A 24463-nucleotide genomic window follows, 5' to 3' on the forward strand; every position below is an offset into this window, starting at 1 on the left:
CTTTGAGGTCACGTTTCCGTGTCGCTTTTGAATCTTGGCCATCACTTTTGACACCTCTTGCGGTGTAGCAAGCTCTCGCTCCTTTTCGGGGTCAACATCTGTTGAATAAGTTGACGCGGCATTTTTTTTAACACAAACACTTCCCTGATGACTAACCCAGTAAGTTTAATGACAGACCGATATTCCCCTTTAACGGCATTGTGACGAGTATGATGTGGGTCAAATGTATCTGATTTCAGTGTATCCTGTGTTTAATGAATCATGATTCGAATGGCATTTTCATCAGCCCAAGGAAATGCAATATTGTTAGCGTAGCCAGCGGTGGCCGGTGCATTTTGGAAGAACTTCAACGCAACTTGACACTACTGTATTCAGTCAATTAATCATGCAACTATCATATTTCAATTTTAGAAGCTACCCATACTTTGCTTAATGCTAAAACTTTCAACAGGCTAATTCTTCATATCAATAGTCACGGTTTTCCAAGCCACATTGTTGGAACATTAATGGCGAAGCAAAACATGCATATAGGTAACATGTGCAGAAACAGACGGCGTTCGTCATACTGAGTCGTTTACTCAATTCAACTTTATACATAAAGCACTTTAAAAACAAGCATCGCTGTATACAAAGCTCTACTTGGAGTAAAAATCTGACATTGAAAAATAGGTACAGGAAATTCATAACAAAATCAGTAAAAATCAGAAAACACTAAAACAAGGCTGAGTCTCATGCAGAGTCAAAAGCCATCGAATAAAAATGTGTTTTTTGAATCATTTTGCCCAACTTCTAGCAGGACGTCATTCCAAAAAGAAGCACCGGCAAGTGAAAAAGCCAGATCCCCTCTGAGCCTCTGCTTAGTCCTTGGTACGTCCAGTAGCATCCGGCTCACAGACCTGAGGCACCCAGCAGGTAGCCCAGGGACAACAAATACAATGACAACAGCATGGGCCTCTAAAGTTGAACCCTGCGGAACACCATACTGTTTCATTCTTTTCGCTCTGTTTAATAATGTTATATTCAAAATGTGTTACTACCTAGCCCAAGTTAACAAGGTGAACATTGGGCGATTTAATGAAGTACTGGAGATTTTTACACATCTCCCTTATTGTGTGTAAGATCACAACTCTATCGGTGCATTGAGGTGCTGGAAGGCTGTCAAAAGCAGATGAACGCAGGCACATCTGTACAAACGAGTTCGGATGTTTGACCTCTTGTGGATCAGTGCTGTGTGCTCACATGAAACATTCTCATAAGCACAACCATAGGAGGCTCGGGATTCAGTGAGAGGTCGACCTCGCCAGATATTTTGTTCATTTCCACATGTGAGTTGGCTTTCAGAGCTCTGATGGTTTTGCCCGCGGATCCCAAGTCTGGTGGGCTTTACGAGATGCTCTCATTATGTTTTTGTTTTTTATGGGAGGAAAAGGGTGTTGATGCATTGTCAAAACGCAAGTTCACTGGGAGTTTTTCCATCTGGAAGAATCGTCAAAGTGCACGTCACAGTCAAAGCAGGCCTCTTAATGTGGCAGCAAAATTGACACATGGAAACAAAGATTGATTTTATATCTCAGATCTTCTTTTAAATTTATCAGCACAGCTTTTTGGCCTGTATTTACACAGTAAAGGACCTGGTTGACTGACAACAACAAAAATAATAGTCTTAGCATGCGCATTGGTATTTTTTATTTTTAATTGATATCGGGACAGTAAGTTAAAAAAGACTTTGGCAAGTATCCTATGATAAGATTAAAAATGATAATGACTTGTATGAATCCATGATTGTGTTTTACACAGAACTATGCACCTTTGCAGGGGGCCCATTCTCGTGTTGAGACATGAGAGGAGTGCATGACGCATCAAAGTGGACGGCACGGCATGAAAAAGGCAGACTGGAAACTGGAACACGAGTAAGATGAAGTACGCTTGACTTTCTAATTACAAACATCAAATTGCTCCATAGAGTTGCGTGCAGAAAGCTACGTTTGGCCATCAGCCCAGTAACTTGTTCTGGCGATATGAATTATTTCTGAATGACCTTGCGAAGGATTCGGCGCAGGCCAGCGGGTCTGCTCGTTCAAGTCGGCCTGTGAAGTTTCTAAATTGTATTTGAGCCCAGGGGCGGGAAGCTGCAGAAGTCGGGTCACTTTAGTTAAAACAGTTGATGGGTCAGAGGCGGGGATGTGTTGGGATTTGTAAAGCGTATGTAAATGCTGCTCTTTGGAAACTTTCAAGACAAAGAGGCTGTTTTGATTTTTTTTTCCTTTTATTTTTTTATTATTTCATTTATTTTTTGCAGCGAGGGCTGTGGGGGGAGGCTGCTGCTCCCTCAAGTTCAAATTTGGACTTTTGAAGCCTGTGTGTGTATGAAGCGCCTGTGGCTAGGACTGACTGCTATAAGATGAAACCACTCACGATGACTCGCATGCATTTGCTCATCCTTTTGTTTTCCCAAACTGGCTTATTAAGCCTTCTGCCATGTACACCTCACTGACCTCTGCACGTAAACTCCACTCATGACCGACTCTGTGAGCCTCCAGACTGCCCAAAGCGGCGTGGTAGACTTCTAATTGGATATTTTGAGTGAATCAACATGAATAGTATTCGCCAACTTTTGCAAGTTTCTACAGCATATGCATAATTTTGGCAGCGGCCTCCACTGGCAACCGCCAATTATTCACTGGGCACATATAGACAGAAAACTATTCACACCTTTTTTTTTTTTTTGGAATGTAGGAAACCAGATGTATGGTCCAAACAAGACATGAGCCAACCTCGGAATCCAGGACCTCGAGACTATGACCCGGACATGGTAAGCTCTTTATTTTTGTTTGATCACAAGTGATATGTTGCAGACCCAAAAATCAGATTTAGGGAGACCGTTTGAAACACTTTTTGGATGTCACATGACATCACTTTGAAGTTTACTGTACGACAGACTCATAATACAAGCCACATTTTTCAACCATGTCATTTTCTTTTTCTAATGAAAGTCTTCTAGCTCAATGCTAACATAGAATTGGAAATCTCATAGACAGGCTAGCATAAATTAGCCTAGATGTTATTGTAATTATGAACCGTTTCAACAATGCACACTGAGCAGCAACGCATGCAAATGGGGCATATGGCAGTAGTTGGGGACCTTCCCTGCCTCTTCTACTTGCTCCTCGTTACAATGCATGTTGTGACACGACCCTGAAGACGCAACTCTAAATTCTGTCAATCCTTGAAATGACATTGTCTATGTCCTCCTTTCCTTTGGGCTGATCCCGTCTTACCTGGCATGGCTTTTTGCTCCCCCCCCCCCCCCCCCAAAAGCAACCATTGTCGGCTGTGTTCTTAGATTAGGTCAAGTATTGATCTTGAGTTGGAAAAGTTGTTCTGTGACACTCTTTTCGTGGGCTCCATTTGTGCATATTTTTGTATATGTGCATTTGCACGTCTGGAGGAACTCTGAGCTATGTTGTTGTGACATGTCTTGTCTTCCCTCTTGTGAATAGAAAAAAAACAAAAAACAAAGATAGTTGCTGCTGTATCCAGACAGCATAACTAATGAGTCACACACACACACACACACACACACACAGTGCGGATACATGGGGGAGCCAGTGAGTAGGATATGATGTCACCTCCATAACCATAATTGCCCGTCATAAATCATGTGGTGTGACACTCTGCCGCTGAGTGAACGTGTGTCCTATGTGCCAACCAGGGATGGCTGCACTTTACTGTTGAGTACCACCGCACTCGTCCTAACTGTGTGTGTGTGTATGTCTGTGTGTGCGTGTGCGCGCGCGCCTGTGTGTTGACATTCTTCCTCACCCCTGACGGCTTCCCGGATGATGCAGGAATGTTTGTTTATGCTTGCTTTGCTCCTTCGTTTAGCAGCAGCGACTGTCACCGAGGCTCCTATCATGCTTACACATGACGGCCTTTATCTGTTTGTGGTCGTCGTCATTAAAAGCCGAGTCGGCGAGTCCACGGCAACATCGCCGAGAGGGGGCAGCATGAACAGAATTCCGAGGTTTCCCCCTCGTTGCTATTTCGATATGATTTGAACGCAGTCAGCAAAATGGTGTCTGTGACAATCAATCACTCGGAATGTTGCTTTCTACTTATTCCCCGCTCGTATTATGAATATCTTTGAACAAGTTTCTGCATGTGTGCGCTTTTTCGTTCGTGAAACCCTGACTGTGGATAGTATGAGAAACAATGGTTTCTCAGTTAATAGAGGGGACTACAAGCATGCGAATGTAGAAACAATAAAAGTTGGGTTTTAGTGCCCCCTTTTTTTGCTTATTGGCGTCAAGAAAGTACGTTGAGATGATTGCATGATAGTGTGAGACTGCGCAGGTGGACGCAAGTGAATTGTGTTTTTGCTTTTTCATGGCCACGGTGGTTTGCACGGCACGGCATTAATTGATCTGATGTTTGCATCAACGAGGTTTCCTCCTGGAAAACAACCAGCGCGCGCGTCGGCTGCTCGGTATTCAATGACAATAATCCATTATAGTGATTTTAGATTTATGTAGCACTTTTCCAGATGCTCAGACATTTTATGAAGGGTTGATATTGGTGTCGGTTCAGAATGTATGGATAATTAATTCCTGTAGAGTTCTTCTGGGTTGAGAGCATAGGTCAGATTTATTTGGCTCATGTTCAAATGTGGTGTGTTTGTAAGCGTAGCCGACTTGAACTCTTGACGAATGCCAAAAATTGCATCTTCTATATTGTTCAAACGGCAGTTGACTTTTGAGTTGACCTGATTGTGACGTGACACCAAGAGCAAGGCCGACTCCCACTCGAGTGTTTTGTTGGACCACTTTTATCGGCCATTGACACATCCAGCATCATAAATAACGAAAGGGTCTCCGGTGGGACACCTTTTGGCTTTCTGCTGCCCAAGTAAGAAAATGACTTGGAATGGCTGCTCCCGACCTCGCTGCCGCGATACGTTGCGCATGAGGGCTCACATGTTGTTGTAAATCCCCCTGCCGCTGCCAGGTGGACAACTTCAGAGATGGTTAACTCTCTCTCTGCGACTGTGTCACGCCACACTTGCTCTTGGGGAGCAAAGTCGACACCTTTTCAAAGCGTAACCGCATTGCATTGAAGTAACAGGAGTAAAAACTCTTGTCTTCCAATCATTCAGAAAGTACTTTCCTTATGGAGAGGTTCGTGGAGATGTTAATTTCCTGAGAGGCTGCTAACCTCAACCAAGAGAGTAAAAATGTTACTATTATTACTCGCTATGAGCCCTCTGGCTACTTGTTCCATCACAGCGTCTCATTTTCCCTCTCATTTGCATGTTGTTAAATGGATTGTATGTGCGAATGTGGACTTGTTTTAAAAAAAGAAAAAAAAAAAAGAAAGCAATGACTGCGGCAGCGCATCGGTCATACATATTCATGTGAAATGGTCAAAATGTCATTTGAGGATACACTCTATTTATAACCGAGACCCAAAACTTTCATCTGCAACTACTGTGTCGGATGAAAAGGAAATGAAAGAAATTGCAGTTTTGTTTCCGTGAAAGCCGAAGCGCTTCCATCATGCTGTAGTAGTCATCAGCCCCAATTACTGAGAGGCGCTTGGCGCATTTTGGTCCTCATGGTGTCTTATTTAGCCTCGTGTGAGAGTCGAGGCAAATGAGAAAATGCGCCTCCAATCCACGACAATAAAACATAAGGCAAACTCCCATTTCTCTTCATGAATTGATTTATTCAACACGTAAAGACATAAAAATACCAAAAAAAAAGGAATAAATTATCGATAAATGTCTTATAAATTAGTTTTCATCCGTTAATACGCCCGTACCTTATTAAAATACAGTAATGGATCCCAAAGTAAGAACGAAACCAAAACGCAATCCTCCAATGCATATAAATGGAGCGTATATAAGAAAAACATGGGCGGTACATTCCAGACCCATCGGCTAAAATCCGCTTTATGCAGTCATACCGGAAAAAAAAAATTTGATTGATCACTCACATGTGCTCTGAGCACCTGTTCTCATTCGCTTGCTCACACAGTCCTTCGAATTAGAAGCGCAGCGTGCTTGCTTCAAACCATTTGTCGCTCCCAGCTGAAGTTTGCTGAAAAAAATGTGTCAACACCAAAAACGTCACACATACATACAATGCAAAATCTTCTCGACGGGGTCACGGAAGTTTTTCCTGGCTCTTCTAATTCTTTTTGACACAGCTTCGTGGATCATGCAAGTGTACCTAATGTTGTGGTCAGTTAGCGATCTACAAGAGCCAGGTGGAGATGTGACTGAATGTCACTTGCATGTTGTCCTTGCTTCATGCAACAACAGGGAGTTTTCATTCCCTGTGGATAGACGCACGCACACGCGCGCACACTCGCGCACACAGTCACGAGCAAAACTGCTGACGGTGCTGAGAACGGCGTCGCTTCGCTGTCACAAAAGCCCTTGAAGTGTGGAAGTACTGTAGCTCTCGCAGGCCTTCTGCTGTTTAAGTCAGACCCACACCTCCACTCCTCCCACCCCTTCCCTTGAGTGCGCTCTCTGTTCTCCCAGTAATTTGCTGCATTTACTTCACGTTTACATCACTGATGGTTCTACTGCACAATGTTTAAAAAAAAAAAAAAAGTACTTGGATAAAAACAGCCCAAACGGTTTCTGCATTCAAGTTGCCGCCAGATGACAAATTGCTCACTTCTCCAGCACCCCCCCCCCTCCATCTCTGCCTGTCTGCTTCCACCCGTCTCCCAGGCGCATCTTCGGATATACACACACTTGATCTAACACGCGCACGCGCGCACACACAGGCGAAAAGATTGGCTGAGCTATATTTGTCTGCTCCTCGTGGTGTCGCTGCTTGTGTAAGCTTTTCTTATATAAGTGAACCAGAGGTCATCGGGGTCATTACGGCTTGATACAGTGCACGCCAAGACAAGTTTTGTGTGTGTGTCTGTGTGTGTGTGTGTGTCTCGACTCGTCTAGACACGGCTCGAGAGGCTCTTTGCTGTTTTTTGTTGTTGTTGTTTTTGCTCATATGTTCTATTTAGGATGTCGTTTGCAAGCCAACGCAGGATCATTCAGGCTAGGAAGATGCTTATATCGATGCTGGAAGGTGAAAGGTGCCCTGCCTCACACTTAAAGTACTTCTTGTTTCTTCAAGAAAGCGTTTTTTGATACAGCTTCTTTCATCTTCATCACATCTCTGCTGTATTACTGGAATGCACTTGACTTTGGAGTCAGCCAGTCCTCCATTAAGAATCTCCAGTTGGTCCAGAATGCTGCTTCTCGCCTCTTGACTGGTACTCTTTTGAAGATCCTTTTATTTGTTGTCAAGTCTTTAAATGGCCTGGCCCCACCTTAGCTCTGTAAGCCCCTCCAGCCCCTGCCCACCGCCTCAGGTCTGCGGTCCAGACACTATTAGACGTAGCAAGAACTAAGCGGAGGCTCAAAGGGGGGGCGGAGTCTTTTTCCGTTGCAGCTCCCACTCTTTGGAATGACCTCCCGATGAACATTGGGCAACCCCCCCCCCCCCCCCCCATCTTTAAAGCTCGTCTTAAAACTCATTTTTAGTCTTTGGCTTTTCGACTTGAGATTAGATTTTTAGCTTGACTGTTTTTGTGCTTTCGTCTGTCGTTGTTACTAAGCTATTGTTTTATTGTTTGTTGTTGTATGAATTATTTTTGCTCCATGTACGGCACTTTGTCGACTGCAGTGGTTATCTTAAAGTGCTCTAAGAATGCGGTTGAGTCGAGTTGAGAGTTGACAGTGTGTCTGACTGCACAAATGGGGCGTAAAAAATAAATTCACTGTAAAACAGATTACAAGAGAACGCAAGTGCTAAATGTGCAACTGAATTGAAACATTCATGACAGGCGTCCATTGTCAAGGACTTTCTGTGACGCTTCCAGTCTCTGTGTTGCAACCTGCCGCTGACGCTTTAAGCCCTTTGAGAACATCCACTGTGAAGCTGGACAAGGGCGAGGTATTGGGTCAAAATGTGAGAACATCAATTCTAATCGATCGGGAAAGAATTGATCTGTTCAGCGATCACATGCCTGTTCTGAGTTATGTCTTTTCAGTGGCACAGAATTCCCATCCCTAATCACAACATTTTTCTCTTGCAAATATAAACTTTTGGACATTCTTGACATCATCCCTCGACAAGCGCAATCACTTTCGTCAGTCCTCTCAACAAATGAGAATAAAGTGACTTCTGATTGCTCAGCTGTCACAACTCTCGGAAATAGGAGAGGACAAGGGGTTGAAAGGAGCCCGGCCAAAATTCAAGCCCTCCCTTATTAAGGTTCCATAGGGGTGGGTGGAACGATACGTTTTCCAGATGGTCGTCCTCGAAGCGCATGCATGCACGAGGCGCTAAAACCGTGTTCGCAAAAAGTGTGCGAGGAAGAGGAGAGGGTGCAAGAGAGCACATGTGCAAAAGTCATTTCTCTCAAAGGTACGCGGGAGGAAGGAGGGAATAAGGATAAATGTCCTGTGACATTGTGAAAGTGGGCCAAACCCAGGCGCGTTTAAACGGATACACATGTGCCGCGGGGGGGGGGGGACTTCATCATCTAATAGTCGCACGTATTGCCGCGCGGTATTAATGAGCTGTTTTCTCAAACGTGCTGAAAAGATATTTGTCACTTGTTTTCACGGCAGCCTGATTAAAAACAAACACGTATAGGTGCATGAATCATAAAAAGAGGGACGGCTTTAATAAATGAAACAGCTTTTCTTTTTTTTTTTTAATGTCTACATTGTACTACGAGGATTTATGAAAACGTTACATTTGTTGATGTTATGCAAACGACATAGTCTTTGCTACAAGTCCGAATTTGGCTCAGGGGCTCTAATTTGCACACCGCCGCTGTCATTTCATACACTGCATCTTAATAACATTTGCTGTCCAATGCATATATGTTTAAGAATGAGATGTGCAACGCGCGGATGGAAACTGAACATTATTTCCCCGCAGGAAATAATGGAAAGAAATCAATTCCCAGCCAGCCTCTAAATTCTTTCTTAACTCTGCAGACAATTTCCAAGTAACACTTTAAAATTATTAACTGTCATAATACGAATGACTTTCACACTCGTTCCCCGCCGCTTGTGCCCTAGGTCCGCGGGTACGACTCATTCCAGACTTGCGCTGATCAGACTCACCAAAGCTAGCGAGGCTAACCGTTGTTCTCATCCATCACCAGCTTATTTTCGTAGGCTGGGACCCAAGACTGTCGCCTAGTCGGTCGGATGTTTCGCTGCTCCGCAGAGCGTAACAGTCAGCAGAAAGTTGTCCGCATGCAACTCAGGATGAGACTGGCCGGTTGGTTGAAGAGACGCATGTGCAAGAGTCCCGCTAAATGCGACGACTACAATTAGCATCGTAGCATCGTGTTTTTATTTATGAATTGTTTCATGTAGTTTCCATGCTTGTCCATTAAAATGTCCCTAGTGTGTAATACAAAAATGTGTGGAGACTGCCCAAAAGTGATACAAAAAAAAAAATGAAGACTGACTGAATTTAAAAAATAAATGTCAAAGCACAATGGAAACTGTCACAAAAAGTCCACCTAATAACTGCGGGGACTGTTCAACTATGCTGAAAAAAAAACCTCCGCTCTCATCATTTTATATTCAATGAGCAAAAAACTGCCCAACCCGAATTGGTATGAGTGTAAAAAGAAGAATTTAACCCCTTGGGAGGTTGGACTGTATTTTTTATTTTTTTACACCATATGCTAATGCTCACCAACAGACTTCAAAAATGCTTATACCGTGGTTCATTAGGACTCCCATTACGTATGCTGAGCTTGTATACCCGCATCATTAAGTACCGTACGGTTCTGTAAAATACATCACACATGAAGGGATCCGGTGCGACCCCGAAACTTTCTGCTTTCCGTTGCTCCATTGGGTGCTTCCCTCCCCGTTCCTGTTCTTAAACGACCATTTTTTTTTTCTTGATGACTCAATGAGATTACTGTGGCATCGTAGCGGCCGCTGTAACGCTTTGAGCGTGCCCCCGCTAATGAAATGTGAGGTGGGCGGTCGCTGGCAGCGCCGTGCATGTACGACACTTTAATGCAAAGCAGCAAGACTGTACTTGCAGTCGGCGGGGGCAGGGGGGTGATTTTTGGCAGGCTAAGATGTGGTTTGCTGTCTTCCTATTCCTCGCACGGCAGCTGGGAGGGTCATTTGTGAAAGTCTGTGCTTATTAGTTTTCATTCTATACAGGGCTTGATGATGTGATATTTGTAATACTTAAATAAGCTGTTTGTGAGCCAGATGCATCCTGTTTTAGTCAAGATTTTACCATGTGAGCTGCCGCCATTCGCAAAGGGCCGTAAGAGTGGGGGAAAATCGGAGTCGGGGGGGGGGGGGTGAAACTTGAACTCACCACTTGATTCTTGGCTCCAAGTGAAGTTTTGGAGAAATGACAGAAGAGTTGCATGCCACCTTCATCTTATCATCATTATTTATTTCTTCGCTGAATAACCGTCTTTGTCTGTGATTTGTCTACAGCAATTCCACACAAAATTATTTGGCCTCGGGGTGCATCACGTTGTTGCAGATGGGGTGTCACGTAACCACAACAACAACAACAACATAAAAATATTTAAGCACTTTGCTGCTTGCATAATGTGACCACTGATACAGAATGCAAAAGATACCGAATTTACCAATACAACAAAATTAACGGTTGCCAAACAAATAGTTTGCAGGGTTTTAGGATGATTCTAGAGGATTGATTATATATTTCCAAAATTAAAAATGACAAAACTAATAACATTTACGGCGCTAGTTTTGTAGGCTGGCAGACCTGCGCTCATCGTCAAAACGGACGCATCTTCATTTTTGTACCGGGGCGAATGTAATTTACTGTGTGAGGGGATTTGTCGGACTGCGCTGCATCTTTCTGGGCGTTCTGGCAGAGGGAGGGTGTTTTCTAATCCATGGCCTAGGGACTCCTGAGAACTTCGTGGCAGAAGGTAGACTAGACAGCCCTGATAAAAGCAGGTCTAAGTTGTGGCGCAGACAGATTTGCACTCCGGTCATATGTGTGGTGGTTGTCATTGCATTTTATTCATTAAGGTGTGCATCGAACCCCCTGAATCCTTGTAGAAATCAGAAATGTGCTTGCACTTGCTTATAAACTTACTTTGCATGCTTCAGTCTTCTGCGCGGACTCCAGCGTGCCCCTTTCCTGTCCCGAATTTCAATTGAATGAGTGATGTGATCTTTAATTGGTCTGGAAAACAAGGCGTCTGTGTTCACTCCCACAATGGCGCAAACACACCTATCTATAAAAATAACATAAGAAAACTCCACCCAAAATGCAATCGGACTGCACTTTGTGCTACTCTTGTCCTGAGCACAAAAGTAGGGCCCTTCATGTTATAGTCGCACCTTGTTATGAATAAGTCAAGCTTCCCTTGGAGCAGCCGTGGCTAACATTGATTCAGTGCGTGTCACACAGTTCACGTCTCAGACACAATGAGAATGCATTCCGATCTTGCTAGCAAACATATGGATCGGACAGGTATTCTTGCCACGCTAACCGTTTTGTTTTGTCATAGGCAGAATCAGACAACTTTATCTCGTCATCAAACAATCAATTATTTCAGCGAACAACAAAAACATGAAATTTGAGTTCAATACATCTTCCTCCCCAACCCGACCCATTGAAAAATACCTTCAATCATTGCAATACACTCTTGACGTGTGTTTAATCACAAAGAAGCTACCAAACAAGATAAACAAATTCAGCGTTTGGGTTTTTCTTTTTTTTTTTTTTCCTTTTTTCCGTATGCTCTGGGAGAAGTAAAATTGGCTCCACGTGTGATGCACAGGTGGGACCACCCTCCTTGAAAGCATGTGCGCATTCATTCAGGTAGTGGTTTGAAAAGTGCACTTGGCTCACGCGCGCGCACACACACACACACACACACACACACACACTTGGGAGAAAGACTCCCTTGTTCTCACGTCACCGTGAGGCCGGCCCAGATTGAGATGACATTGCAAGTTTTTGAATGTCAGCGAGGGCTTCTCTTGCAATTACGCACACACACGAATCCGAACGCCAACAGCTGGCTGTTTGAGCCGACCCCACGCACGCACTTACACGCCACCTCGGAACCGAATCACCGTGGTGACGACTGATCCCTATCGCGCACGCACACACACAGCGAGGCCATATGGAACGGCGTCGGTGGCCATGTGTGAGATCAATGACGAGACCGGCGGCCAGCCCTGGAGACATGCCATTAACCTTGACAGACAGTCACACGGAAGGAGACAGAAAGACAGGCCGGCTAGTAGAGGACAAGAGCGACAGAGTTTGTCAAAGCATTTGCTTTCACTGGAACTTTCTCGTGTCACACCATTTCTTGACTTATTTATTTTCTCTCCTGTGTCACGCAATGCGCCCTCTTCACATGGCGCTTTTATTCCGGGGTCATTTCCACTGTGGGAAAGAGAAATGGGCCCATGCGCAAGACAAGCCATGCATTTGCCCCCGCCCCCCCCCCCCCCCGCTTCCCCCACCCCCTCTTCTGTTTGTTCCTGTCCGCCGTCGCTCCCACTGTCTGCTTCCTCTCTCCCTCCTTTTTTTAAATCCCGGGGAAAGTCCCGCCATCTTTCTCTTTCTCGACTTGGAATGCACAATGTGGGAATTCTACACCGTGTAAGTGCGTCCATGTTTCCAATCACAATTTTGCAAAGCGTCATCGGGCGTCAAAAAGCAAGAAGTTGCAAATAGTGCGTGCGTGTGTGTTTCCACAGCTGCTAAGCTTCGTCAACGCAGCCTTTTCACTCGAGGTCGCAGCACAGTTCTCCAATTCGATGAACTTGATGATTTACTCGAGAGCCCAAAATGAAGGCTGACTAATTTGTTCCGAATGTGTCAGCGATTGGTGATTTATACTTCTGAGATTTGGGGTTTGACTCTGAGAAGTATCCATGTTCTCTGGTACTCCGTTCCAAAAGCATCCATTTACAGTAGGTTAATGGAAGGCTAAATAAATGATTGGAAATGAATGGTCCCAATGTGGGACTGGTTGATAGTCGATACAGCCTTCGGAGTGAACCTCTGCAGTTCTGCATTTGCAAATTTGCCTTTTGGCTCACCGATTGGCGGTTATGCTCAGGCCAAAGCCATGTCCAATGGAAACGTGTTCTTTGGTGCCATTTGGTGGCATTTTGGAGCCAAGTCACAGTGTTGATTTGAGAAGAGGAGCTTCGTTTGGTCAGGCCATAGCCTTTTTCCAACTGAAAAAAAAAAGTGCTTTGCCACCATCTTGTGTGTGTGTGTGTATGGGTGTAAATGTTTTAATTTTATTTTTGTCAATGATCAGAAGTGACGCTTTGACTTTTGATGGCCTCGGCACAAAAGGTTTTGCAACGTAGCGGCGATCACGTGTCCAGGACAGCTGCTTTCGATTCCGAAAAAAGATTTGTTCAACGACTCACGATAGTTGCGCTCAAATCCCGCACTAATTGGCGCATCCTTGTGGTCCGTGTGAACAAATCTCCGGGCGAAGCCTGCACTTCATGTTTGCACAGCAGCAGCACCCCCGTCGTCTCCAGCAACCCCGCCGTGTCAAGCGTTAAGTATTTTGAGTCTTTTTTTTTTTTAATTTGTTTTCATCACAGGGTTGGACAACCACGCCGAGATGTTCCTCTGACTTTTGCTCACTCTTGCCTGTGCTCTAGTGATTGATATTAAATCTGTTGTGTTTGATCAATAATTAAAGGTGCCGAGCCTCGTCTTCCCCAGACTAGACTGAGCGCTATGAATTATAGATTGTTATTCCTGCTGGTCTGATCAAAGAATAATAACAACAGCCCCGCGAAGCCGGATTGGCGTATCACCAGCTCTGATGCACTTAACTGACTGCGCGGCGCGACATTATTATTTCATCTTTCTAACACTGAGCCACGATGAGAGTCTTTGCCGCCGAGTCTCGCCTTCCAAAGCGGGGAACGACGAGATCTAGAGTGAGGAAAGGACACGACGCAGCGGGAGATTCAATAAAAGCAAACTCGATGCCCGGATGGATTCGGACTGACATTAGCTAGCATATGCAAAAGAACGATCCCTTTTAATTACACTTGGCCTCAACAAACTGCGTATTGTCACCGAGGCGCTTGTGCGCGCCGCCGCTGATCAAAGTCACCGCAACACGCGGGAAGACAAATGAACACGCGCGTGAGCATGTGCACTTGACTGAGTGCCTTGATTGAACTGGTACACGTGTCTCTAATACTTAGCGTTTGCCGTTGAGGCTGGTGCCATCACGTTCGCGCCCGCTGATTACGACTCGGCCGTTCCACTTCCCGAGCCGTGTTGCTTACGTAAAATCGCAAACGGAAGACAGCTGTCAGCTACTGCTACTACCCGTCGCGTTAACCAAAATTCTAAAAGTCGACAGAGCTACTAGCTAGTAACTCCAGTTGCTTTCGCGAGTAAGCAAACGTGGCTTTGACGATGGCGATGAACGCAACGTTGTCACGCCTGAGCGCTAAATCAAGCGCCGCCGACGGAAAAAAGTCAAAACAGGAAAAGGCCAACAATAAACCTCGTCTTGTCACCCTTTGCCTTCGGCGCGAAGGCTTAGCTTGAGCTGCTCGAAAGCGTAGAGGTGCGCGGTCAGAGTGTGTGAGTGTGTTCCCTTAACACCTGGCCGCGTCTATCTTTGACAGGAGTTGTCTGAATAAGGGTGGAAGTGGAGAACATTGTGTTGGGGACAATAAGAAGCCCCTATACTCTACTGTTGAGAGAAAGACTGAGTTGTCTTCACAGGCCTTACTCATAACACTATATTGGATGAGTAGGACCCATAACTGAAACTCAAAATACATTTGCTTATTTCTCCTGGCAGGTGAAGCACTCGCGTACAGAATTGCAAACAGGCATTTAGCATTTCCTTCAAGTGTGTTGAGCTTGCTGCTAACAAACAATGCGAAATACCACAAACAGGCTAACAAATAGCATCGGCGTTGCTGCGTTACAGTTCAATAGATATTTCAGCACCAACCGCAAAGCAACACGCGTAAACAGACAACACGACGATCCTCACAGGCATGTTCTCGCTCATTTGTGGAAAAACTGCAACGTGCTAATTATCTTGCAGTATTACAATGATCCGGCCCATCTTTTTTTTTTTTTTTTAATTTAAGCCTTTAAAGAACCTTCCCCTTTTTAGTTCAGTATACACACACACACAGACCAGAAGACCACTGAAATTGGATCTGAAGAGTGAAACACCAAGTAGAAACCCATTGGCTAATTCCCCCACATGTTGCGGCCCCTTCTTATTGGCCGCCGCCTCCGCTGTTGCTTCGACTCCGACCCAGTAAACTCGCATATGAACCAAATCCCTGCGCTCTCATTGGCTGTTTCTGAGACACATGAATGGCGCTTTTGCTCCCACGGGACGATACAGTCATCCTCCTCTGAGAGGAGGAAGGAGGTGGGAGGGGGGGGGGGGGGGGGGACCATTCATCACCTCCCTCTCTCTCTCCTCATGTATTTCTCTTCCTGTGTTTTGGCTGTCGGGATTCTGCCTTTGTCCCCGCAAAGATTTTGAAAGCAGTCCAAGTCCTGTGAACGTGCCCGGGTCAGGCTGATTTACCTCCTCTCAGACTCCAGTGAAAGTTCACTCCATCAGATCCAGGCTGAAGCGATGTAATCCCTCGGGATGTCATCTATCCATGCTGGTCCCTTTTTAGGGCAGCGTTTTTAATGTTTTTGGGCTGGGAAGACTAATTATTCTTACTTGCCGCTCCCCGAGTCCACACACGCACACACACACACACACACACACACACGTACTTGGGCTCAGACATGTGTCTGCTTGTTGCTCGGTGAGTAGGTTAAGTTGAGCAGCGGGGGGCCCACGTGTTAGTCCAGCTCACTCATCGGGGTCCATACAGAGCCAGCAGACGGCGCCCATTTCATCAAGTCCACGTCGTCACTTCCTGTGGCAGCTGTTCTCTGTGTGCGCTGTTCCAGGACCCCGACCTTCTTTTCCCGTTTCACCTCGTGCAGTACACAACGTAATCCTACTGTTTGTCATTCCAGTGCAGCACTTAGCATGTAGGGGGGGCGTGGTGGGGGAGGGGGGAGGCCTCTATGTTGATGAGCGCTGTGATTTATTTTTAAATATCATAACATATGGTCGAATCAGTCCGTTTATTCAATTCATTTTTATGATTAATAAAAATAATAATCCTACTAATAGTGTTGACAAATCGGCGAAAGCCCTCCCGACCACACGAGCTCCGTAAGAATTTGCAATCGCAAGTATTGAATAGGTCGAGCATTGGATTGTATGACCCCACCATTTTCAGAGCCAATCGAAGTAAAGTTTCTTTTTAGCACACTTCACATATATTATAATAATAATAATAATAATAATAATAATAGCTGTGTCTATTCCTTCAAAGGTGGACTGTTTGCAAGGGAGCGACAAGATTCCTATACAGCCCGATTCTCACTCAAATCAGGTGTCAAAGGTGTAATATCCCCCCCCCCCCCCCCCCGCCCCAAACTCCGCCGCGCAGAGTATAAACTGTCGCCAGTGACAGTTTTCCACTTTTAACTGCCATCCTTTTATCGGAAGAACAACCTCAAAGTCTACTTGCATGTCCAAAATAGAAATCGACCTCTACGGAGGGGACAAAAGTTGGAAGCAGAAAATGTTTGCGCATGCTTTTGGTGACGATGCCAGTTTAGCTTGCGATGGATGCGAGGGGTCAACAGACGCGACGTCACACACACACACACGTCGCAGGCGCCGATCAAAGCTCATTTGATCGGCGAATCCCATTCGTGGCCACAAAGCTTGAAGGGACGCGTTCTCATACGCACACACACACACAGACACACGCACACACAATGCAAATCAGCCAGCGTTCACATGTTTGATCAGCCAGTATGTTTGCTTATATGAAGTTTCATTGTATCGAGGTGTCGGTAAAAACGCTCAATCCCCCCCCCCCCTCCTCCCCCCTCAATCGAGTGCTGTTGAGCCAGCTGACCAGTGGAGTGTGTAATGCTGCTCAATCAAACCCATACGCGCATCTCATGGCATCGCAGGCGCCTCCGTTGGAGCAAAATTCACCAACGATTGTATGGTGTCTTGTTTTACGTGTGAGCACCTGGCATCCTGCTTCTCTTTTACGCGACGCCCACACCGACTTAACGAGAGGTTAAGTGTCGGGTTCAAAGATTGATTGGTTTCCTGGAAAGCCCACTTGAAATCATAATAATATCGTTATTATGACCGTTATCGCTTTGGATGAGTCCGTCATAGCGTTGATTCTCTCGGAAAGGTGCTTTATCAGGGAGAGAATTCGGGGATGTTCGGATCACGAAATAGGACCGCGAAGCTGGGATGCGAAAACGCCATCGGCGTGACGTCACGCGCGGGTCTGCTTCCAGTCATCTGAAGTTTTACAGCAACTCATCCCCCCCCTGTCGTCTGCTGCGGTCCGCGCGGGAAGTCTGTGATTGTGGCTAAAGCAAACACGTCAATCCCCATTAGTACGCCATAGGATGCGATTGCCCCGCGGCCCAATCAGCCGCAAATGTCACTTTGATTCGACCTATAACGGCGGATCTCGTTGAACGGGTTAGCCTGATGAGGGAACGTGAAATGAATCCCCAAAGCTGCGGCCATCAGTCTCGCATATCATGTGATGGCCGGATGACATCCAGTGTAAACAAAGTGCAGCAACTGTAGGAATCACGTCCGTGCCCGACGCTTTTTTTCTTTTGATTCTTTTGGCCGGCAAGACCAGCGGACTACTTTTAAAGCCAATGCGCGCGTTATTTCCTGTCAAAGTCCTCCCGGTTGCGGCGCTGGAACATCAAAGTGCCGAATGCCTCGTAAACATGACTCATTGTCAACAGGGAGAGGCGGCCGCCGTGACTATTGTAAATTCCAGGATATTAAAGACTATTTTTTTCCCCCCCTTGCTTTGTGTCTAATCTAGTTTTCCGAGCTAAACAGGCAAACAAGAACATCATGTAGTTATTGTCTACGCCTTGTTGTTGTTGTTTTTTTTTATTCTTTCAAAGCACCAATTCAAAGCGAAGCTATACTGAGGCAGAGGGCGGGGGGGGGGGGGGGGGGGTAATCTTAAATAGTACTCAAGAAGATTAGGTTAGTTTATTAGAGATGAGCATCAACAGTAATCCGAAGCTGACTCAGGTCGTTTTTTTTTTTGTTTTTTTTCTTCTTCCAGACTTCAAGAAGGAAATTGGCTAATCTCTTCCTGGACACCCTCCAAAAAAAAAAATGTGTGTGTCTGGTTAAAGGTGTGCGCCATGTGCGTTTGCGGCAAAAGCATGCAATTGTTGGAAGTGTGACCGCTGTTTTACCAGCAACCGGCCCGCCGCATGCGCTCGTGAAGTTCCTCCTTTTGTCCAGGCACTGAAATGAAGAAGGAAGGCATATGCCGACGGTAATCATTGATTTACTGTGAATGATTAATCCCGTGTCCCTTCCTGCCTGTTCTTTCCTCATCCCCCCCCCCACCCCCCCCCACCCCCCACCGTTCCTATTCTTTCCCTCCAGCCCTCTCCAATAGCCCGCCAAAGCGTGCCTGAGCCTCAGCCACCCTCATTAACCTTTTCATCACGCTGACCCCAGCCGGACTAAAGCTCCCTCGCACCGCAGTAGACACAGTAGATATGAAAAGTCTACACCCCCCCCCTTTTTTTTTCTTCCAAAAACCACGTTGCGCGATTATTATCCATGGTGCCGCCGTGTAACTGGTAGCCTTGACGTCAATGTGCAGTTGTCGTCTGCCCACTTGAAAATCTGGCCGCTTCCGAACCGAGCGTGCAGAACCGGTGCGTGACGGCCAGTTTGTTTTAAATACAAACGGCGGATCCTCATCCATTTGGGCACGGCACACATCCGTAAAACGGCCGTTGCGACCACATCTAGCGGCCCGCGTAAACGGCAGCGCGCGTCGACGGTCGTAGCCGTAAAGGCAAAACAAGCATGGAACGGCTGACACGGCGTCCTCACGGTGAATGTTCCGTCCAGGTCGATTTGAACTTTCCGTGTCCTCGGTTTTCCGTTTGATGTGCTGTGAGTGTGTACGTTATGAAAAGTCTACCCGGGGGATTAAGCTCGTCTTTGCTCTGAAACAATATGAATGCAACCCCCGTGAGGGCAAAGGCGTCTAGACTTGAAGCGCTGAGCAAGACTAACCGTCTGGCAATGCTCAGTGGTCAAAAGTATTGGAACGCGTACGACTTTGGCAATGAACTAGAGCAGAGCTCGGTCCTTCCTCGGGGAAGTGCTCACCAATGTTTTTCTGAACAAAAATGAGCACTCGTGAATTGTCAACTTACTTTTGTCCCCCAACTTTCAACTCTGCCAACAACATTATTTGACAGTGCACTACGCGTTACCATCTGAATATTGAATAGAAATCGGAATTATCTGAATGCTAATTAACAGTCGGTCTACAGGTTGGCCACCTCTTTGGTGGCTGGGTTACGAGAGCGCGGGCATATCTTGACGTGGCCGACGTGGCTCCTCGTGGGAAGGTGAAGCGGGATTGGCGCTTGGTATCCGCGCGTACAGACTCCTCGTGGTAATCGACGGTAGTAAGGCGCAGACAGAATGTTGTTTTTCTCTCCTCCTCACGCCGCACGGTTATTTAAAGAGCTGTTTTGTCATTGTAATCGGCGCGTGGTCTCACTGTGCTTCACACATTGTCATGGTGATGAGGGGCAGAACGAGTGAATCATAGCAGCCCTTCGTCTTCCGCAAGGTGAGAACTCATTCAGCTAAAACGCTCGATGGGAGCCGGGAGCTTCCACCCCCAAAAAAAAAAAAAACGTAGTTGACGTAGTTGGTGCCAGAGTTAATTTCAGAGTCAATTTCGGTGAGGGAAAAAGAAAGAACTGGCGCTAACCTGGGCGGTGGCAGTAGCACTCGCACAAGCGTGGTGGGAGAGCCCATACGTGACCGCATCTGAACACCACTTGATGTTCCTTTCTTCTTTATCCATCAAAGATACTTGATGATGGAAAAAGGAGGCCAAATATCAGTGTCACAAGGTATGTAATATAGATAAACATGTAAATGAACCCATAATGTATTCAGATTGCCTCTTTGTCTTTGTGTTTGGAGCTCCTATAGGTGATTCTCGCCCCGGGCATAACAATCATTCAATGTGTTAATGGGTCACACACTGAGCTCGTTAGCTATGCACAGCCCTCATTAGCATACAAATTCAATTAACTTTCACCGCAAAGACTAAAAAAAAGAAAAACAAAATCTTTTGTTTGACACAAGACTCTTGTGGTCATCTAAAGTGATCACGTGACAATGTTTGCCCAGATGAATACGCGATGGCATTTTGCAGGCGCTTGTCGAATGGGAGCATTTTGCTGTCACATATCACGAACGATAGGGTCAGCTAATTGTCTTGTGCCACGAGAGGGCACGGCAGCCGGTTTTCACCCGACCGGCGGCCGAAATAAAAGCAACGGGCCACTGTGTTGATTGAAAGCCAATTTTCCAAGTGGCGCAGAGTCCGACTGTTCACCCAAGGCGCGCTCAGCTGCGCTCCCCTTCATCTGCCATCATGTATTCTGTGGGCAGCGTTCTTATCAAGGGAATTGGTAATTAGTGGCCTGCATTGTGTCAGAGGACAGAACGCTGAATACCAATGTCATTAAAGGGCTGATGAGATAAGAGGGGTGTGTGTGTGTGTGTGTGTGCGCGTGCGCGCTCCGGGGGGATGGCGGGTGCCCTGCGGTCGAGCCAAAGCTCGACTTCAATTTACATGTTTGCATATTTGACAATTAAGCAAATTGATTTCCGTCGCGTGCGTTTGCCGAGCGCCCGCGTCGAACGCCGAGCTTTCTGGAAGATGTTCAATACCGAACCTATCAAACCTGTCCCATAATGGCGCCGTCTCATTTGCATAGCATTAATTAGACATTCTTATTAAAGGACTAATTAGCATATATAGCGTTGTGTGTTTTATCGGGCTGAAAGCAATCGCTTTCCTTTCAAGCTGCTCTCGCGATCGAAGCAGATCGCAGTTTTTGATCGTTTTAATCAGTTTGGGTGTCTGTTGGTGAATTAGTCCAAAAATAAACACGAGGTAGTTTGACGTGTGGCCCAAAAGAAAGGTACTTTGAGGCTGTCGTCGGAACGCCGCCTCTTCGCCGGATTTTGAATTTCGTCTCTGCCAAATTTACATCAGATGTGAATGCCGCTTGATTGTACACATCTGAAATGTAATCTGAAATTGAAATATGATTGCAAAATGTCTTTATTTATTTTGCCCAGCCTAACAAGGTGTAAATTCTGACCAAAAGCAGACGGGAACAACCTTAGAATCTTCTCATTATTTATAAATAATGCAAACCCAGGTTGCTTTTTTTTGGAAAAATGTATTTGACAGAATAAATGAACAAGGTCGGTTCAATGCCAAAGCCTCTGTGAGGGGAAAGAAAACAAACAAACAAACAACATTCATTGTCTTCATGACAGCGCTATCAACATTTTACTCTTGAGTAAAAGTTGATTCTCAGTGCGTGCCCCACCGGAACCAAAGCCTCCGCAGCAAAGGGGCCGAACGCCAGAGACCGGAGGGGATTGAGCTGGGGGCAAAGAGTGGAATATAAATAAAGCCGGACGGAGAACGAGGTGGGAGGGACGGGAACGGAAAGAAGGATGAGGTCAATTTGATGGGCGAGGCCTGCGCCGACTCGCTAAACTCGTTCAACCTCTTTATTCCAAGCCACCTTTTTCCAGAATGGGCGAAATAGGATGAGCAAACGAAATCAGGAAGAGCCGGGGGTCAACGGATGGTTTGTTTTTTGTCGCCAGAGGACGAGACGCGACCTGCTTTATTGAAGCTGAAAGGTTGCGTCCTCCAACGCGGCGCAGGAGGAGGGGCGATTGCTGTTGAACTTCACCCTTGGCCCCTCCCACGGTCGCGCCGCGAGACCCGAGCCGAGATTTCGAACCGGGGCCGCTCCACCGTTGCCACCTCGCTGCCCTCACGTAGCGTCCTTGTTGAAGTTACAGGACGCGGCTCTTGGATTGTGCGGAGCGATGTGGCTTTTCGGAGAGAATGGCGCAGTCCCACAGTCGATCGTTGCTCGTATTTCCGATGAGGCTAATCTTGGTGTTTGTTCATCGGCTCCTTTGAGGAAAGCCTGTTTTCCTTTTCGGTCTCTCATGTCATAAAGGGCTTTTAGCGGCTCCTTCAGATGCATCAGGACTGTGCTTTTCCCCCCATTTCCTTTGAATCTCATTAATTTCTATCTTTAATGAGCTGGGCTCATTAAATGCCATGTGCCCAGCAATGTATGCAGGAATAATTGGAGGCAGTTTTATTGGCACGACGCTCTCGTGCGCCTTGTGACAGGATAATATCGGGGCCTTGTTGATTACTCAACTTTAATAGACATGACGCTTGATTTGTTTGTCCATCAAATTGTGTGTACGGACGGACGTCGGCTGTACCCTCGGGCTCTCGAGAAACTGTGATGTGGGTCCGGACGTGTGCTCTGTCTGTGTGTGTGTGTGCGCGTGTGTGCGTGTGCGTGAGACAATCTAGCCATCAGCTCCTAACCATGTTAAAGAGCGAAATTAGCCATCAGCTCGAGTAAAAGCATGGCTGACAACCTGTAATCACGGTCATGAGAGAAAGCAAATCATTGCATGACGCGCGCGCGCACACACACACACACACACACACACACAAACATCAGCTGGTGGTACACAACAGCTCCTCAAATAGAAATAATTATTTGGGTCCTACGCCATTTGCTAATCTTGATAGTGCGAACTAGAATCAAAGTTAACAATGTAGCTATAAAATCATTCAAAAGATACATTGTCTTTCTTGTAAGGCTACCGGTTACACAGGTTGTCGAGCAGGTATAAATGTTGATTGAAGTCGTACAAACGCCGCACTGTTGGCGTGAAAACTGTCGTGCAGCACCCCAGTGTGTTTTGTAATCACTATATTAGAAGCATTAGCCTCCAGTTTCTTTCAGATTAAAGTGAGATTTTGTCTTCAGATACTTGTCGGGATGCAAATTCGTTAGCATTAGCGTCGGCTTTTGACTGTGTCGTTGTGGCCTCCGTTTTCTTTCAGATCGAAACGAGATTTTGACATTTTGCCAAGGAAACGTGTTAGCAGTCCCGTAAATGCTAACACAATGACCAACAGGTGTGCAGCTGCAGGCGGAGCCCTACAGTGCCGCCCGTTGGTCACAAACAGATCCATGACATGCGTTTTGTCATAAGATACTTGTTAGGGCGCACATTTGTTCACCTTCGCATGAGCGTTAGCTTCTGACCGTGTCTTTGTAGCATCCGCATTCTTTTATTGGATATGTTCAACAATACGTTATGCTGCATATTAGTCCAATATGCTTTCACTCACTCCATTTCAGTCACCCCAACAACAGCACTTTCAAATACGTCTCTTCTACTTCAGAACGCTCGGCGTGTTCGGTTAAGTGTTCAGCTCCGCTTCAGCCGTTCTCCAATCTATATTTACAGCTTCCATAGGAGCCGTCTCCGCATTTGAAAAGAACTAGGTGAGTTTTAATTGTGCGCCGCAGCGAGACACACGCGCGACTAACTGTGACATTTACAATTAGCTGTTGTCAGCAGTCAAAGGCGCTGGTGCAATTTACAGGGTGCACATTACTGTCCTGAGTGGAAGCGACAACAATTTGATATGTTGTCAGAAAAGTGGCATGATGGTGAATTTTGCTTGACCTCGCTTAAGAAGGCTCGCTTTCTGTCGGCGAAAAGCCTTCATTCAAAGCAGAAATGTGTTTTGGGTTTTTTTTTTTGTTTGTTTTTTAATGAAAAGGTTGTCCATGCGCATAGGACAAAGTAGGCTTCTCTGATGTCTCTTGTTTTTTTTTTTTTAAACATTACTGCTCTTTAGCTGCCTTGACATTGGCAACCCGGGCCGTTTTTGTTTTTTTTGTTTTGTTTTTTTTCACTGCCATTACTTGGCTGTAAAGTACCGATGGAAAATTTGCAAAGTATTATCAATGTCAACATCTCTCCCTATTTCCCGATGCATGTCAGGCCCAATTTGTTGGGGCACTCAAAATGGAATATCCTGAGCATTTGTGGGAAAGGTGGGTGGTGTGAAGAATGATTTTTTTTTTCTCGATTTTCAATGGCAAATCCTTACGTTTGATCAGTGCCAGTGATAGTTTACGACTCGGGAGGTTGAATGCGGGCGGTGGGAATGGGGTAGGTCGGTTTTTGGGAGTGTCTGGAAGGGGCTGCGGTCGCTTTGGTCTCCATGCTGTGCTTTGTGCACATTTGGCTGGCAGACAAATGTATTGCGCATGAGTCCTCTCAGATGTGGCCCAGTGATGGTGAGTAAGCAGACCTCCGATTGGCCCGTGTGTGCGCTCGCGAGCGGTACGAGCCCTGCCTGACACAT

General features: G+C 46.0%; 1 long non-coding RNA gene across 1 annotated transcript in view; it reads left to right on the plus strand.

Annotated features, from left to right (window-relative positions):
- The window catches only part of LOC147190490 (uncharacterized), a 101487-nt gene that overhangs the window by 13062 nt on the left and 63962 nt on the right, over positions 1-24463 (plus strand). Inside the window, exons 2-3 of the long non-coding RNA XR_015103695.1 lie at positions 1816-1920; positions 2737-2812. This is a non-coding gene — a long non-coding RNA (uncharacterized LOC147190490). The remainder of the gene's footprint in view (positions 1-1815; positions 1921-2736; positions 2813-24463) is intronic.

This window comes from Hippocampus guttulatus, chromosome 18 (assembly GCF_054856545.1).
Source record: "Hippocampus guttulatus isolate MCC_2025c chromosome 18, RoL_Hgut_1.0, whole genome shotgun sequence".
Classification (NCBI taxonomy): domain Eukaryota; kingdom Metazoa; phylum Chordata; class Actinopteri; order Syngnathiformes; family Syngnathidae; genus Hippocampus; species Hippocampus guttulatus.